The sequence below is a fragment of the Ranitomeya imitator genome, chromosome 1, assembly GCF_032444005.1.
Source record: "Ranitomeya imitator isolate aRanImi1 chromosome 1, aRanImi1.pri, whole genome shotgun sequence".
NCBI lineage: Eukaryota > Metazoa > Chordata > Amphibia > Anura > Dendrobatidae > Ranitomeya > Ranitomeya imitator.
Genome location: NC_091282.1, coordinates 208,591,612 through 208,605,455, shown reverse-complemented (window position 1 = coordinate 208,605,455; position 13,844 = coordinate 208,591,612).

The window sequence follows — 13,844 nt, the reverse complement described above, 5'->3', positions numbered from 1 at the left end:
AAAAACATAGGACGAGCTCTGAGACGTGGGAACTCTGCTGACCGCAATCCCTAATCCTATCCAACCACACTAGAGGTAGCCGTGGAGCGCTCCTGACCAGACCTATGCGCCTCAAGCACAGCCTGAGAAACTAGCTAGCCCTAAGAAAGAAAAATAAGCCTAGCTTGCCTCAGAGAAATACCCCAAAGGAAAAGGCAGCCCCCCACATATAATGACTGTGAGTTGAGATGAAAATACAAACGCAGAGATGAAATAGATTTAGCAAAGTGAGGCCCAACTTACTGAACAGATCGAAGATAGGAAAGATTGCTTTGCGGTCAACACAAAACCCTACAAACAACCACGCAGAGGGGGCAAAAAGACCCTCCGCACCGACTAACGGTACGGAGGTGCTCCCTCTGCGTCCCAGAGCTTCCAGCAAGCAAGAAAAACCAATATAGCAAGCTGGACAGAAAAAATAGCAAACAAAAATAACACAAGCAAAACTTAGCTTATGCAGGAAGACAGGCCACAGGAACGATCCAGGAGAAAGCAAGACCAATACTAGAACATTGACTGGAGGCCAGGATCAAAGCACTAGGTGGAGTTAAATAGAGCAGCACCTAACGACTTAACCTCATCACCTGAGGAAGGAAACTCAGAAGCCGCAGTACCACTCTCATCCACCAAAGGAAGCTCATAGAAAGAACCAGCCGAAGTACCACTCACGACCACAGGAGGGAGCTTGGCCACAGAATTCACAACAGGAATGCACACGGCTGGTTAGTGCAGACAACGCCATAATAAGCATGAGCATCCCCCTAATGCGTCTGCTGATGCAAAGTTTGACGCACATAAAGGAGCAGGCGTCTGCCACCGAGGACGAGGGAAGCCATGATGACAGTCAGCCATTGTCTGGTCAAGGATGTCTACTGGACGAGGTGGCGGGCGAAGAGTAGGAGGACGAGGAGGATGATGGGGATGAGTATTTTTTGGATGAGGAAGCTTCTCAGGGGGCAATAGAAACTGGTGGCATTGCAAGGCCAGGTACAGGGTTTTTGAGGGAGGCAAGTGACGTTGATTTGCCTGAAAGTGCTCCTCAATCCAGCCCAAGCAGTGAATTGACAACTGGAACATTGGCCCACATGGCGGATTATGCCTTGCGTATCCTAAAAAGGGACCCCCGCATTATAAAAATGATGACCGATGACGATTACTGGTTGCCCTGCCTCCTGGATCCACGATATAAGGGGAAACTGCAAAACATCATGCCACATGAGAACCTTGAACAAATATTGGCAACCAAACAAGCAACTCTTGTTGACCGTTTGATTCAGGCATTCCCAGCACACAGCGCCGGTGATGGTTCTCACACGAGCTGCAGGGGGCAACAGGGCAGAGGTGTTAGAGGTGCACAAATCAGAAGTGGCGTTGGACAGAGGGGTTTTCTGACATAGTAACATAGTAACATAGTAACATAGTTAGTAAGGCCGAAAAAAGACATTTGTCCATCCAGTTCAGCCTATATTCCATCATAATAAATCCCCAGATCTACGTCCTTCTACAGAACCTAATTGTATGATACAATATTGTTCTGCTCCAGGAAGACATCCAGGCCTCTCTTGAACCCCCCGACTGAGTTCGCCATCACCACCTCCTCAGGCAAGCAATTCCAGATTCCAGGTTGTGGAATGATTTTGCAATGACCGCAGAAAGGACAGGTACTGCAGCATCAATTCAAAGTGACAGGAGACAACATTTGTCCAGTATGGTTACTAACTATTTTTCCTCCCCTATCGATGTTCTCCCTCACCCGTCATTCCCATTGGCATCCAAAATAGACACCTGGCCTGATTTGTCCGAATATGCATTGCAGGAGCTCGCTTGCCCAGCAGCTAGTGTGCTATCAGAAAGAGTATTCAGTGCTGCTGGTTCAATACTGACCGAAAAAAGGACTCGTCTGGCTACCCAAAATGTTGATGATCTAACCTTCATTAAAATGAACCAATCATGGATTTCTAATTATTTTGCCCCACCTTTCCCGGCTGACACCTAGCTTTTCTGTAAAAAGGTCTTGCTTTTGGACAGGTCTTACTGAGTGTTCCAATTTCTCCATTTGCAGCTGCTGTATGTCCAGCGTACGACATGTTTACACCTCCCTAAATGGGCTGACTCCCCCCACGTGGCCGTGGTCTCGCCACTTGGCGGAAGCACCCGTGAGAGTGCCGTTTGTCTGAAGAGGTGGGTGTGCCCACTTTTGGTCGACGGCACTGGCACCGGGTCCCTCATAGTACAATGAAGTGTCTCTGGCGTTGGTGGCGCGCACCCAACGTCAGACACACCGTTGTAACATGAGGGGCCTTGGGCCAGTACCGCCGGGCACGAGAGAGTGCCCCCCACCCCCCAGCTCAAACTGTGCTCTACCACTTGCAAAATTATCTGTCACTGCTCCACCGCTGTTTAGTCTATGCGGTGAAATCCTTTAATGCCTGCCACTGACAATACCAATTTGTTGACATGTTTGCTGCTACTTAAAATATTCAGTGGCTCTGTCTTACATTTACACCAGTAAAAACTTTACACCAAATAACAATGTCTGAAAGTCATCAGAGGAGCCCACCCCTGTACCTAAGTATGCCACCCTTTTTTTTGTTTGTTTTTTTTTTTTTTTGCGAGACATTAACATCTATGTATTATTTTGGAGTACTAACTGTGTCAGACACTCCTTCCAATTGTCCTCCACTGACCACACCAATGCTGCCAGTGTACCCCTGGAACCTATTTAAAAGTGCATTAAGCCACCTTTTTTTGATGTTAGGCCTACTAAGTCTGTCTGCGGTCCCTCCTTCCAATAGTCCTCCACTGACCACACCAATGCTGCCAGTGTACCCCTGGAACCTATTTAAAAGTGAATTAAGCCACCTTTTTTTGATGTTAGGCCTACTAAGTCTGTCTGCGGTCCCTCCTTCCAATAGTCCTCCACTGACCCCACCAATGCTGCCTGAACTGCTTTTAGCCCACTTTATTATTTGGGCCTATATCTGTTTTTCCTCCTCATCCTGCCCATTGCCCTGCCAGTGCTAGATGACTCTGCTGGTACATTGAGCCAGACTGCTACATTCCCCTTGCATGCTACACAGCCAGATTCTGACCCTGCTGAAAGTCAGGTTCCCCTTCCCGCATACTATACCACCTTACTCGGGTGAAGAAAGTGCAGGTTCCATCATCAGGTGGGGGGGATACTCGTTGTCGACGTCACTGTCACAGGGCCCCTCATAGTACGCAAAAGTGTCGCTGCCGGTGGGAGGCGCCCCCGCCATGCAAACACACCGCCGTACTTTGAGGGGCCCTGTGCCAGTGCCAAATGCGAACGAGTGGGCCCCCCTGCTTGCTCAGGATCACAGCACTTGCAAAGTTGAAATACTTACCTCTCCCTGCTCCACTGCCGTGACGTGGTCCACGTTTCCTGGGCCCACTAAATACTTGAACCGACCATACCCCCCACAACTTTAGCCAAATGACCCCAATTTCCAATGCCTAACTATTATTATAAGGTAAATTAAGATTGACAAGCTTCAGTACCAAGAATGGATGTTTTTGCCATTAAAATGGGCACTGTAGGTGTTTTCCTGGCCTCCACACACTTCCGACTATGCTTCAGGTGACGTTTTCTCATTCATTGCTTTGAACTCTGCCGGCAGACACCGGTATAGTTCAACGCAGCGGGGGAGTCGGCGCTGGCGGCAGGCGGGCCCCCCTGCCTCACAGGGGCCCCATAGCAGCTGCGTGATGTGCCGCTAGCTGGGGGCCCCTGGGGGAGCGAGGACCTAGGCAGCTGCCGGCCCTGCCTGCAGGGGCCCCCTGGAGCCTCCGGGCCCCTGTGCAGCCGCACAGGTTGAACAGGCGGTATGTCCGCCCATGATAAGACAGCACCCCTATAGGCAGACCCTGTACTATAAGGAAGCACCCCCATAGGCAGACCCTGTACTGTAAGGCAGCACCCCATAGGAAGACCATTTAGTATAAGAAGCACTCATAGGTAGACCCTGTACTATAAGGCAGCACCCCTATATGCAGACCATGTACTATAAGACAGCACCCCTATAGGCAGACCCTGTACTATAAGTCAGCACCCCTATAGGCAGACCCTGTACTATGAGGCAGCGCCCCCATAGGCAGACCTTGTACTGTAAGGCAGCACCCCTATAGGCAGACCCTGTAGTATAAGAAATCTCCCATAGGCAGACCCTGTACTATAAGGCAGCACCCCTATAGGCAGACCCTGTACTATAAGACAGCACCCCTATAGGCAGACCCTGTACTGTAAGGCAGCACCCCCATAGGCAGACCCTGTACTATAAGGCAGCACCCAATAGGCAGACCTTGTACTATAAGGCAGCACCCCTATAGGCAGACCCTGTAGTATAAAATAGTACCCCCATAGGCAAACCCTGTACTATAAGGCAGCACCCTTTTAGGCAGACCCTGTAGTATTAGGCAGCACCCCCTATAGGACAGACTCTGTAGTATTAGGCAGACCCCCCTATAGGCAGACCCTGTAGTATTAGGTAGACCCTGTAGTATTAGGTAGCACCCCATAAAAAAAAATACCCTTCTTCTTCCTGGTTCCTGCGCTGCTCTGAGCGCTCGCTCATCTCCTGACAGCGGGCATCGGGCAGTGATGTCATCACACCTGCTGTCAGCATCGGCGACATCAGACGCTAAAAGGGGGATGATGGGGGAAGGAGCACAGTGCTAGATGCCGGTACAGCTGACCTTGCGATGACAGGCGGGGGACCCACTGCTGGTACAGGGCCCCCTGCCTGCTCAGGGGCCCCATAGCGGCCAGCAGCAGAGCAAGGAGGTCTATTCTCCCTGCTCTGCCACAGAAGGTAACTACAGTTACAGTAGCGTAGCTCTGGGTGGGCCCCTCTGAGCTCCGGGCCCGGGGTGCCCGCACTCTCTGCCCCCGGTAGCTACGCTACTGCTCTGTAGTATAAGGTAGCCCCCATAGGCAGACTCTGTAGTATAAGGCAGCCCCCTATAGGTAGACTCTATATTATAAGGCAACCCCCATAGGCATACTGTGTAGTATAAGGAATCCCCCATAGGCAGACTCTATAGCACAAGGCAGCCCACATAGACAGACTCTACAGCACAAGGCAGCCCCCATAGGCAGACTTTGTAGTATAAGGCCGCCGCATAGGCAGACTCTGTAGTATAAGGCAGCCCCCATAAGCAGACTCTGTAGTATAACGAATCCCCCCATAAGCAGACTCTGTAGGATAATGCAGCCTCCCATAGGCAGACTCTGTAGTATAAGGCAGCCCCCCCATAGTCAGACTCTTTTGTATAATGATCCCCCCCATAAACAGACTCTGTAATATAAGGAAGCCCCCATAGGCAGACATAAGGAATCCTCACCATAGGCTGACTCTGTAGTATAAGGCAGCCCCCATAAAAATACTTGCCTCTCTTCTTCTTGGTTCCTCTGCTGCTCTGAGTGACAGCATACCTCCGGACCGCCGGCGTTGGGTAGTGATGTCATCGCGACCCCTGTCAGTGTCGGCGACGTCAGATGCTAAGAAAGGGATGATGGGAGAGGGAGCGTAACACTCCCTCTCTCATCAATGTGGTCAGCTATATCGGCATCTAGCAGATACAGCTGAACCTGCATTGATGGGCGGGCCCCCCCACCTGCTCAGGGCCCCGTAGCGGCCAGGCGGCATTGCAGGGAAATTGATTCTTCCTGCTCTGTCGCAGAATGTAACTTTATTGGCGTGCTGCATACGCCAATACAGTTACAGTAGCGTAGGTCCAGGTGGGCCCCCCAGAGCGCGGGACTCGGGGCCACCGTCCCCTCTGCCCCCCGGAAGCTACGCTACTGAGCCCCCTCATAGGATATAATGTAGCCCCCTCATAGAATATAATGCAGCCCTCATATAGTATAATGCATGCCCCCTCATAGAATATAATGCAGTCCCACAATATTATGGTCACTACGTACTCACTTGCTCACTGATATATACCATATTTTTCAGACCATAAGACGCACGTAGGCTTTAGAAGAGGAAAATAGAAAAAAATTGAAGTAAAAAATGTGGTCAATTCTGCACTAATATCCCCCATCCTGGTATATACAGTTATATGAAAAAGTTTGGGCACCCCTATCAATCTTAAGCTTAATGTTTTATAAAAATTGTTTTTTTTTTGCAACAGCTATTTCAATTTCATATATCTAATAACTGTTGGACACAGTAATGTTTCTGCCTTGAAATGAGGTTTATTGTACTAACAGAAAATGTGCAATGTGCATTCAAACAAAATTTGACAGGTGCATAAGTATGGGCACCCCACCAGAAAAGTAACATTAATATTTAGTAGATCCTCCTTTTGCAAAAATAACAGCCTCTAGTCGCTTCCTGTAGCTTTTAATGAGTTCCTGGATCCTGGATGAAGGTATTTTTGACCATTCCTCTTTACAAAACAATTCCAGTTCAGTTAAGTTTGATGGTCGCCGAGCATGGACAGCCCTCTTCAAATGATCTCACAGATGTTCAATGATATTCAGCTCTGGGGACTGGGATGGCCATTCCAGAACAGTGTAATTGTTCCTCTGCATGAATGCCTGAGTAGATTTGGAGCGGTGTTTTGGATCATTGTCTTGCTGAAAGATCCATCCCCTGCGTAACTTCAACTTTGTCACTGATTCATGAACATTATTGTCAAGAATCTGCTGATACTGAGAGGAATCCATGCGTCCCTCAACTTTAACAAGATTCCCGCTGCCGGCATTGGCCACACAGCCCCAAAAGCATGATGGAACCTCCACCAAATTTTACTGTGGGTAGCAAGTGTTTTTCTTGGAATGCTGTGTATTTTGGCCGCCATGCATAACGCCTTTTTGTATGACCAAACATCTCAATCTTGGTTTCATCAGTCCACAGGACTTTCTTCCAAAAATAAATTGGCTTCTCCAAATGTGCTTTTGCATACCTCAGCCGACTCTGTTTGTGGCGTGCTTGCAGAAATGGCTTCTTTCGCATCACTCTCCCATACGGCTTCTCCTTGTGCAAAGTGCGTTGTATAGTTGACCGATGCACAGTGACACCATCTGCAGAAAGTTGATGCTGCAGCTCTCTGGAGGTGGTCTGAGGATTGTCCTTGACTGATCTCACCATTCTTCTTCTCTGCCTTTCTGATGTTTTTCTTGACCTGCCACTTCTGGCCTTAACAAGAACTGTGCCTGTGTTCTTCCATTTCCTTACTATGTTCCTCACAGTGGAAATTGACAGGTTAAATCTCCGAGACAGCTTTTTATATCCTTCCCCTGAACTATGTTGAATAATCTTTGTTTTCAGATCATTAGACAGTTGTTTTGAGGAGCCCATGCCACTCTTCAGAGGAGATTCAAACAGGAGAACAACTTGGAAGTGGCCACTTTAAGTAGCTTTTCTCATGATTGCATACACCTGGCTATGAAGTTCAAAGCTCAATGAGGTTAGAAAACAAAAAAAAAATGCTTTAGTAAGTCAGTAAAAAGTAGGTAGGAGTATTTATGTCACGGGACAGAAATAGGAAAACAGGAGATGAGGAATCTGGGCCCCTGAACTGCCCCTCAGGCTAGGGGAAGCCCTGTCTTTCCTTAACTTGTGGGTACCCTTGAAGGTAGGGAGGCCCAAGTCACCGACCTGTCCCTGTCTCCTGTTAAACCCTGAACTAAACCCCCAACCCCCACCCTAGGGGGTGAACAGTGTAAACAGCACCACAAAGCAAATAAACAGGAATAAACAATACGAGAGTGAGGGGAACACGATACCAAAAGGTGAATGAACAAACTACAAAGGGACAAAGAAACAATAACACCACACTTAGCTTTCTCTGCTGCAATGCACCACACAGCAGATTAAGGCACCAGGAATAAGTATTTAGCTGTAGAACAACAGCACTCAGCAAGCTCCTATTCCAGCAAGGTTGGTATCCAAAGGACCTGTATAACCAACAGTCAGCTGAAGCACCAGGTGACTTTATAAAGGATGGTGGGAGTGGTCACAAACATCAGCTTACCCAGCAGCAATACAATGCAATAACACCAGCGGCCACCGGGAGGAGAAAACTGCATTAACCCCCAATGACCAGAAAGGAAAAAAGTTTAAATCTGAGGGAAACCAGATCTGCCACAGATCCAAACATAGATCGTGACAATTTAAAACAAGAAAATGATAAGGGTGCCCATACTTATGCACCTGTCAAATTTTGTTTAAATGCAGATTGCACATTTTCTAATATATATATATACTAGATGGTGGCCTGATTCTAACGCATCGGGTATTCTAGAATATGTATGTATATAGCAGCCACATAGTATATAGCACAGGCCACGACATAGTCTTGATTACCCAATGCATTAATACAGGCCCCGCAGTATATAACAGTGGCCACATAGTATATAACACTGGCCACGTAGTATATAGCAGCCATGCAGTATATAACGCAGCCCACACAGTATATAACACTGCCTACATAGTATATAACACTGCCCACGTAGTATATAGCAGCCATGTAATATATAACGCAGCCCACACAGTATATAACACTGCCCACGTAGTATAAAGCAGCCATGTAGTATATAACGCAGCATATAACATTCCTGACATAGTATATAACACTGCCCAAACAGTATATAACACAGCCCACGCAGTATATAACATTGCCCACATAGTATATAACACTGGCCACGTAGTATATAGCAGCCATGCAGTATATAACGCAGCCCACACAGTATATAATACTGCCCACATAGTATATAACACTGCCAACGTAGTATATAGCAGCCATGTAATATATAACGCAGCCCACACAGTATATAACACTGCCCACGTAGTATATAGCAGCCATGTAGTATATAACGCAGCATATAACATTCCTGACATAGTATATAACACTGCCCACATAGTATATAACAGCCATAAATCCTGCAGAAAAACTATGGAGTATCAATAAACCCAAAAAATGTAACAGGCTAAAAAGGGTAACAAATTTTATTAGATAACATCATAAAAGATAGCAAACATAACATACAAGGGACACGTATAGTACATGTACGGCAGACAGCAAACACTGCAAGTAACACCTAGGGCATAGAGAGGACAAGAGCAACAATGGCTTTTAGGGGCATATCAGTCCATCATATATATGTTAATCAAGTGCACAGTGCTTTTAAGGGACATGCAAATACCTAATACCGCCATATATGTTAATACTAATCAGACCTAAAATAGGTAATGGTAAATAAAGCTCTGCCAATCTTACCCGAAAAACAGTGGTGCCAGTGTGTGTCCGGGGGCCCCGACGCGCGTTTCGCGTAAGCTTCCTCGGGGGGTTGATGTTATCTAATAAAATTTGTTACACTTTTTAGCCTGTTACATTTTTTGGGTTTATTGATACTCCATAGTTTTTCTGTAGGATTTATCTCGTAGAGGAGTTTTACCCTGTCATTCCTTATGTCCATTGTAGGGTGTATCCCTATGAGTAGTTTGCATTGATATGCATCAGTGGTATCTGTATTTAGTATATAACAGCCATGTAGTATATAACGCAGCCCACGCAGTATATAACATTGCCCACATAGTATATAACACTGCCCACGTAGTACATAGCAGCCATGTAGTATATAACGCAGCCCACGCAGTATGTAACACAGCCCACATAGTATATAGCAATGTGGGCACTGTATGCGTGGTTAAAAAAGACTTAGATTAAAAAATAAACATATACTCACCTTCCGAATGCCCCTTGTAGTCCTGATGCCTGTGTGCGGTGCACCCGGCAGCTTCCAGTCCCAGGGTTGGTATGAGCGCAGGACCTGTGATGACGTTGCGGTCACATGACCGTGACGTCATGGAAGGTCCTTCTCGCATAGCATCCTTGGCACCGGTACCTGCCGCTTGCACTGCCGAGGACAGCATGCCACGTCGGAGGGTGAGAATAACCTTTTTTTTAATTATTATTATTTTCAACATTAGATAGCGTAGTGAATGTCTTTACTGTGTCTTCAATCCATATACAGACTTTAAATAAAACACAAGCGGGAGCAATGAGGGTGCGGGGAGAGTGAGCTGGACGACGGCCGTTTCGCGCAATCAGCGCTTCCACGGGTCCATGTATATATGTTCCCAATCCAGGTGTACATCGCCCCCTCCTCACCATCCGGGCATGCATGGCCCTCATCCCCATCCTGGTATGCATGGCACCCTCATCCCTAGGGCCGGCTCCAGGTTTTCATGGGCTCTGGGCGAAAGAGTCTCAGTAGGCCCCTTTAACACATACCAAAATTCATGATGCACAGATACGGCAGAGAAATATATAGTAGGTATAGTACAATGCCAAAGATTTCACTTACGTCTTACATTACATGAGTAATATCTATTGTACATTCTGCAATAGGTCAGAAACTGGACAGTATAGTCATTCATATAGTATTATTGGCACCACATAGCTCTGCATACAGAATAATGAGCCCCATATATTGCTCCATACAGAATGAGCCCCATATATTGCTCCATACAGAATAATGAGCCCCATACTGTATATTGCTCCCTACAGAATAATCGACCCCATATGTTGCTCCATACAGTATAATGAGCCACAAATATTGCTCCTTACAGTATAATAAGTCCCATATAATGCTCCACACAGTATATAATACTGTATGTATATGATGGGCTCCATATATTGCACCACACAGTATATAATAGGCACCATATATTGTTCAATACAGAATAAAAGACCCTATATAATGCTCCATACAGTATAATGGGCCCCATATATTGCTCCATACAGTATAATGGGCCCCATATATTACCCCATTGAGAATACTGAGCCCCGTATAATGCTCCACACAGAATAATGGGCCCCATATATTGCTTCATACAAAATAATGGGCCTCATATAATGCTCCATACATAATAATGGGCCCCATATATTGCTCCATACTGTATAATGGGCCCCATATAATGCTCCATAAATAATAAACCCAATATATTGCTCCATACAGTATAATTTGCCCTATAATGCTCCATACAGTATAATGAGCCCCATACATAATGGGTCCCACAGTAGATGATAGACCCCATATATTTCTCCATACAGAATAGGCCCCATATAATGCTCCATATATAATGGGCCCCATATGATGCCCCATATATAATGGACCCCATATAATGCCCAATATATAATGGACCCCACATATGATGCTCCAGTGTATGATGAGCTCCATATAATGTTCCATATATAATGGGCCCCATATATGATGCTCCAGTGTTGATGGGCCCAATATAATGCTCCATGTATAATTGGCACCATATATGATGGGCCAATATAATGCTCTATTTATAATGGGCCGCATATATGATGCTCCAGTGTATGATGGGCCCTTATAATGCTCCATATATAATGGGCCCCATATATGTTTCTCCAGTGTATGATGGGCCCATATATGATGCTTTGTGTATAATGTGCCCCATATATGATGCTCCGTGTATGATGGTCCCCATAAAAAATGCTCCAAACATAAAAAAAATTAAATACTCACCTCTCGTCGTTGGCCGATGCTCCTTAGCGTCACGGTCTTCCGGCTCTCTGCACTGTGTGTGCTCAGGCAGAGGGCACACAGACGTGACATCATTGCACCCTCTGACCTGAACGTCACATTCAGAGGACGCGGAAGACGCTGCAGTGGTGGAGCGTGAGAGAGGCAAGTATCCGATTCCCCATAGCACGCTGGTGTCCCCGACGGTGAGCGGGCCCCCCACCTGCTCAGGGCCCCGGTACTAGCCCGGGTGCTGACCCAGGCCCTGCTACCCGCTATTAAAGTGAAATGAATATTCACTGCATTCCATACCCATGGGCTGGAATGCAGTGAATATTCATGTACTCTTTAGCAGCTGGCACAGGTTTGAGCCGCAGCAGCTGGCTTCTGCCTTCTGTCACCCGCTGCTCCACTGCTGCTGCTCTGCTGGTGCCAGGCGGGCCCCCGTGACTCAATAGCTGCATAGCAGCTGCGTGGTGTCCCGCTATTAGCGACACGCCAATGGCTGGGGGCACATGGGCAGCGGGTGCCCTAGGAAGCTGCCGGCCTTTATGTCAGCAGATGTCAGCACCTGGGCCCACAGGAGAATCCTCCTTTGGGCCATTCCGACCCTGGCTGTGGTTGAATTCTTGTGTGAATTAGAATTTTGTCTTCTAAATTTTAGCTTTGCCCCTAAGACTTTCATTGAGGTGTATTAATTTTTGCAACATGGTCTTGACTTTTTTGGGGTGTGAAAAATAAACATTGTTTACAATTAATGGTACGCATTTGTGGGAGTGTTATGGATGCAGAGTGCTGTGTGTGTGTACATGTACGTACAGCACGTGAAATAAGTATTGAACACATCACCAATTTTGAACACTGTCACTAGCGCCTTTAGAAATATATTTACTTATAAACTTGTTCAATACTTATTTCACCCCCTGTATATGCAGGCTATCTCAGGGGGTGTGGACTCTAACAAGGGCGTGGTCTCCATTAAGGGGCATGGTCTCCATTAAGGGGCGTGACAGATGTGCTTATAACTTTGGACCATCCCTGCATTTTGGTCCAGTTTCCCAGGAATATTGCATAGTAATTTCTCATCCCCTGGTCTGCTGTGTCATACTGGTGGTCCAAACTAATTTTACTTTTTTGATAACATCCTTTGTGTGCAACTTTTATATTTTTGTAGTTTTTTTAAGTGTAGTCACTCTGGGCTCCTATCTGCATTGAAATGTATTAGGCCGGGGTCACACTACAGCGTAATACGGATGAGTGTTAAGCGATAAAAAATCGCATAGCACTCGGACCGATGTTAATCTATGGGGCAGCTCCCATCATCCGTTTTTTTCTTGTCCGTATTACACTTGCGAGTGAAATCGCAGCATGCTGCGATTGTCCGCGTATCTCAGCTGAGAAACGTCAATGCAAGTCTATGGGTGCGAGAAAAAAATCGCACAGCACACGGACCATCAGTGTGACTTGCGAGAAATTCTCAGGCATTGGCAGGTGATAGGATATTGGCTCAGCCATTATTTGCTTGTTTTGCAAGTGTGTGAGAAAATCTCACCATACGGATGAGATACGGATGACACACGGATAGTTTCTTGAGGAAAAAATGAGATACGGATCACCATACGGAGAACATTAGTGCGAGTCTCGGCAGACAAAATCGGACAGATTTTTTATACATTGTGTGTGACCCCGGCCTTATTGTGATCATGTCTGTTATTAACCATATAAAATAAAAAATATCAACATTTTTAGAAAAATAATCCAAATTGCTCTCACAGTGACGAGGCTGAAGTTGGTTTCTTATTTGGCAATTTTTTCTTTTCTGTTTATAAGTTTAACAACAAAAAATAAGCATCACAATAATGACACACAATGCAGTGAGGTGCCCTGATGAGACTACACTTAAAAACAGCTACAAAAATTATAAAACTGGCACAAAAGTAGGCATCGAAGGGTGTTAATGAAAGGGTTAAATGACTTTGGGCCTCTGATCTCACACTGCAGACACATAGAACAGGGAGCCCCACATCCAAACCAGGTCTCTGCAGCCGGGCCCAAATGGGTTCTAGGCATCAGTAACTGATGTTTTTAAGGGGTTAAATGACTTTGGGTCACTGAGCTCACACTATTCCACAGATGTATTTAACTCTTGCCTTAACGCCCTTCTGTGAACACTTTGATGCTCATTTTTATGCCATTTTTATAATTTTTGTATTTTTTTAAGTGCATTCACATCAGGGCACCTCGCTGCATTGTTTGTTATTATTGTGATACTAAT